General features: G+C 38.7%; 1 long non-coding RNA gene across 3 annotated transcripts; it reads right to left on the bottom strand.

The window, feature by feature from the left end:
- Positions 1-3,080: 3,080 nt before the first annotated feature.
- LOC131243102 (uncharacterized) lies at positions 3,081-5,524 on the bottom strand. 3 transcript variants are annotated; one of them, XR_009169861.1, is made up of 3 exons: positions 4,951-5,524; positions 3,574-4,018; positions 3,081-3,475 (listed from the first exon to the last, which is right to left on the bottom strand). It is a non-coding gene; the product is annotated as an uncharacterized LOC131243102 (long non-coding RNA). The 3 variants fall into 3 exon arrangements; XR_009169862.1 differs by having other exon boundaries at positions 3,574-3,701; positions 4,592-5,521; XR_009169863.1 differs by having other exon boundaries at positions 3,574-3,701; positions 4,639-5,521.
- Positions 5,525-5,785: the final 261 nt, after the last annotated feature.

The raw sequence follows: 5,785 nt of genomic DNA, 5'->3' as shown, positions 1-5,785 counted from the left end.
ACCACCTTAAAGTGCGCCACATCTACAAAGCACATGCAAATGCGGTGTATGAATATGATTACCAAGTTGTTATTAGTCCTTTTCATACATCAAGATTGGGAAGCTAAGATACCTTCCTCATATTACCATCCAAACAGTGATCCATTCTAGGGTCGTCAGTCCTAGGCATCTCATACGATCATATGTTTTGAGGTCGTTGCAAAGGGCTGGTCACCAATCAATGCACGCCTATCATACTTTCGTTACTATACTAAGGCTCGTCACCTCAATGCGGTATCTAGGCATGCTCGAGGTCACTACAAAGGGCTTGTCACCAATCAATGTAGGCTGACAGCACAAATATAGTGTCCCATACCACCATAATCGGTTCACGAGTTCAGTTGCTCACTGGTCACTACGGGGAGGCTCATCACCCCAGCGTAGGCCTACAGCTCGACCACGATGTCCCATACCACCATGTCTGGCTCATGAGTCTTAGCGGATCAAGGTACCATGGTTAATAGGATTTCATTGGTAAGTTTGGTACCCTAGATTCAAGTAATAGCGTCCATACATGGTGAACATACATCGAACAATCGGGTTACTTGACGAACTCGACTAGCACGAGCGCACGTTGGGTTGAACGACATAGAGTGCGCAAGCACTCCGCGTGGCCAAACCACTGCCGACAACTCTAATACGACTTGGGTTCGTCTAATCACGTCCTTTGTGGCGAAAGCGATCTTAACCATAACCTTAAGGCCGATTACCGATTTTCTGGACTAATGCATAGTCCCACACACATTACACTACAACAGAAATTCGTATTGAATGTAGAACAGTAAAGGAACAACAACTCAAATCATGTGGTACACAAGCATTTGAAGAATATCAATTTAACATAAATGTAAGCATAAGTAATGCTTGAACTTAAACAACAAGGAATGTAACTAGCAAGAAAGAAATCATGCACACTAGTGGGAGAGTCGAGAATCGCTTCTCAATGCCCATACTAGGTTGAAACATCACACTATAGATCATTCAGACATTTCCACAAACACTTAGAATACACAATACAACATATATGACATATGTTGAAAAACACACATTTGGACAATTCCCTTTACCAAGGAGTTGTCATACATACATCTAGCATACATACACGACAAATAATCATGGCAAACATAAGTGCATATTTTATACGCATACGGTACTTTATACATACACATAGAATACACAAATCTCAATCTAACACATGCATATCAGGAACGCAACATAAACATAACATTTGGCATGTGAAATCTCATCCATAACAAGAATAAATCATTAACTAGCATTGAAAGCCTTGAAAACCATAACCTATACACTTAAAGTCCGCACCTTAAGCCAGAAAAGAACACCGAACTGATTTCAGACGAGTTGTCTTCGTCAACGGCAATAGAATACCCTAAAGCAAGAATAAAAATGAGATACAACAACACCAAGACTATTCTAAGCTCTAACACAGATTAAAGTTAGGTTAACTTACCCAAAGATGAACTCAGAATCGTCAGAATAACGATTCAAAGTGAAGGTTCAAGGATGAAGAAGAACAGGAAAGAATCTAGGATGATTCACCAACTTCTCTCTCACTTTCTCTCTCTTTTCCACTCTCTTCTTAGCTAGGGTTAGGGAAAATTCGTATGGAAAAGAGAGCTAGGGTTTAAGGACTATAAATAGGCCTCAAATTCATGAAAATAACCCCAGGGCCAAGGTATACTTAGGGTATAACCAAAACCAGCCTCTCACGATCCAACGAAGTACTTCTAGTGGGCCTAAAACCACGAAAGGTCGGACTTAAGCTCACTGACCATGGATCTAGGTCAGGCTGAGTTTTCGTACCGATCGGCTCTTCAAATCAGCCGTGGCGGACCACACTCAATTCAACGGTCACTGAATCTCGATTAGGTCCATAAGCACAAGGATATGCCTGGGCCACCTTCCCTGATCAGAGGGTGAAATTGGGTCAGAATCCAACGGTCAGATTGCGTAAAATCATCGCGCAAGCGACACAACTCAGATTTCATAAAATCTTATTAAATTTCCAACCGTTCTCACACTCTCCACTCCGAACTCAAACAAATCAACCCAGAACATCACATGGACTTGATTTTTGAGGTGATGGTCAAGCCCAACATGGTGACCGCAACAGCCTAAGATCATCGCTATCGGACTTTCGACGCGCGGTCTAAGTCCGATCCAGAACTTCCAAAAATTTCCAAGAACAACTTGATTTAGCGATGGATCCCAGATTTCAGAGTAGCATAGCTCTAACCAATCTACAAGTTTTGAGTCATGCAGATACAATTTAAAGTGATTGATGCAGATTTCACAAGCAATCGAGTATAGCGCTAATTACCCCAAAACAACTACTTAGAGAAAGATAAGCACAAAATTTTCCGGGTCATTACAACCTCAGCCTTGAAGTTTTCATGAGCAAATTTAATTTTCTTCAATGCAACTTCATTCACTGTCAAAAAAATATCATAAAATATTTAAATCCTTAAGAGTATCAAATAATAAATCCAAGTAAACTCACAAGCAAACACACCCTCAACTATAGTCCTTGCTCAAGTTAAAATAAATAAATAAATAAAAACTTTTTTTCCACACAAATACACATATTATAGTTCAGTAGTTATTTGAAAAATCTACTTCAACTTGAATTCAACCTTCTGACAGTATATAAGTGCCATCAAATTGTGTATTGTGGAGCTTCCCCAGCGTCCTTAATGCACTAGGTGTTTGGACCAGTGCAAAAAACACAGCCTGCATTATGCAGACTAGTGTTTTCCTTCCTTTTCTCCCTCAAATTGGGTCGACATGCATTTCATATCTCAACCCTGGACTGACGGCACACATCCTGTCACCCTTGAGAACCTAACATCCAAATGTATCCTAAAGTAAGACACGTGGTATGGTTTCTTGCAAGAGTTCTTGATAAGGTTTTTACTCTTCTGATGATCTCATTTTTGTTTCACTTGCTAGATATATAAGATTCCCTCTAGAAAACTGCAAGTTTCACCAGTTTCCAATTTTTAAAAAAGTACACAATGCACCGATTGAGCAACAGAATGAAAATAAATTCAAACATGAAACTATTTGAATTTCCAAAACAGAAATAACAGAAGAGCTTCACAATAGATAGAATGTTTGGCAACATTCCTAGGGCCCATTTAAATACCCAAATGATAAATAAAAATGCTCTTGAAGGACCATAAAAATAAGAGAAGCCTGAACCTCAGCAGTCAACTGAAGCATACCTCAACTGGGTCATGTCCCTCATATGGTAATTCGCTTGCAGGGACCATCAGCAACTCACATTCCACAACCTGCAACACAAACTATAGTTAACAAAGATAAAATTGGAGCAATTTAAATAATTCTTACACTTCCCACACCTGGGGACCATATAGCAAACTTCTCTCATGATGCATGAGTCCAAGCCATATGTTGTCTGCACAGGACAATGGTTTTATTAGCAATAGCATGTCGAGAGGCAAGCAACTGCTCTAAAGTAGAAAATCAAGAAAAAAAATTAAGTAGAACACTAACCTTTGAGGCAGCAAATTTGGGTCATCCTACATCATCATATGTTGACCATCATTATCGTGAAACCATGATAGTGGCTGCACTTGTTGTTCACCACCCATTACTAATGGTACATGCATCCCATTATGAAACTACAAAATCATGATGGTATCAATCACTATTATTTTAGAAATATAAGACATTTGTATTATCCATGCCCATGATCAATGCCATCCTGTGAATTTTCAAAAGTCGCAGGAGTGCGATTTTTGCACAATAGCAACAGTCACAGAAGGAGAGTAACTTTTGCACAATAGCAAAAGCATAAATTTGGACAACAAAAAGTTCAGTTCATAGGAATTTGCAGTGTTCTGTAGTTTAGAAATGCGTGTTCTCAGTTGGAGTTGTAACTGAGTTCAGCTTGATCCATAGTCCACGGGAAAATTTAGTTCTTTTTTTTTTCAAAAATCTGGATTTCATTGATGATCTAAGATTCTTACAAATGAGCAACAGACTCAGACCAATAAAAGGGACCAAGACTTGAAGCTGTACAAGGCCTACACATTCGGGAGGGCCACCAGACGGAGGCCCGCCTATCATATATCAAAAAGAAAACAAAGAGAGGGCTAAGAAAATCGAAGACCTATCAAGGACCAGCTCCCCTCGGGAGAAGAGGGGGAGATCCGAGATAGCCTAAAATAACCTATTTTGCTAGTTAGAGCTACCCAGCGGGCAAGGCTATCCGCCACGGCAATGGACTCTCTGGGGAAAATTTAGTTCAATAGCAATGAATTTAGCAATGCATTTCAGTTCACAGAAATTCCAATGGTATGGACTTCAACAAAATGTTCAGTTCAAGCTACAATCCGCATTCCAGTTCAAGTTCAGTTCACAAATGAGTTCCAGTTCACAGATTTGTCTAAAGTTTAGTCTATGAATCAGTTAACAAATTAGATTAGGATCTGCTGCAATCACATGATACAATCCAGTTCACATGAGTGCATGAATTAGTTTACAAATGAGTGCAAGAAAGAAAAGTAACCATTGATTTGGAAAAAAAAACATTAATGTGCATCACTTGACAAAAACCTACAACCCATCACTGCAATCACAGAATAAGTCAATGAATCACTTCACAACCATCCATCGATCTGCATCACTTCACAAGCATGTGCATTAGTTACAAAAGTCTAGGATCTTTTGCAATAAGGAAAAGTCAATCAGTTACACAAATGAGTTGATGAATCAGGCTACAAATGAGTGCATGAAGCCCAAGTACTACTCCTACATGTGGTGATAGGTCTGCATCGATGGCTATCAGTTTAGAAATGAGTGCACAAAAGGAAAGTAACGATTGATTTGAAAAAAAAAAAACCATTGACACAAACCACTTCACAAAACCTGCAACCAAACTCAGCAATCACAAAAAAAAGGTTAATCTATGAACCACTTAGAATGCATCTCCACTAATCTGCATCACTTCACAAGAGTCTACATTAGTTTCAAAGTCTAGGTTCTGCTGCAATCAGGAAAAGTCGGTCAATGAATTAGCGCATGGATAAATTTTTACCATCACAACCTATTTGCATTTACAGTTTGTAGTAGGAATTACAGAACATTCACAACCACATTTGCATTCATTTTAGTGATTCTAAAATGTGTTCATTTCACATTCCCAACCCTATTTACATTTATGAATCAGAAGTTTCACATTCCCACACATGAATATATTGGCAATAAAGAAAACTCAGTCCACATTCATATTTAAAGAACCATGACATCTTCACTGTCTGTTATCCTTAAACAACTATGAAGCAAAAAAAAACATGAGATTGTGCATTTATGCTTAGTATAGTTAACCTAACCATGATCATAGTTTTAAAACTCACTGACTCAACTCACTGACCACCCCAACCAGCAAGGCCTATTGACAGAATTTGTCTGCGAGCTTTTAATCCTAGAAGAACTACGCTGATGTGCTCTACCAAAATCTGCAAATAAAATTAAAAATGTAGTGTAGTTTGAAACAGACTAACAAATTCATGTTAATGTTCAGAAGTAAACACACACATTGCTATATGGAATTAGTTAAATGGCATCACCAATTAATTTAAGAAAATTCAAAGAAAATTTGCATTTCCTCATCAATATGCGTGTCTCGGTTAGGATGCAATATGCTTCCTATTCATCTCCCTTCGAAGTTAAGCCACAAGTTAGGCTGCATGGTTAACACACT

This window comes from Magnolia sinica, chromosome 4 (genome assembly GCF_029962835.1).
Source record: "Magnolia sinica isolate HGM2019 chromosome 4, MsV1, whole genome shotgun sequence".
Taxonomy (NCBI): domain Eukaryota; kingdom Viridiplantae; phylum Streptophyta; class Magnoliopsida; order Magnoliales; family Magnoliaceae; genus Magnolia; species Magnolia sinica.
The sequence above is the reverse complement of the archived record's forward strand: the minus strand, read 5'-3'. Positions and strand labels throughout refer to the sequence as shown.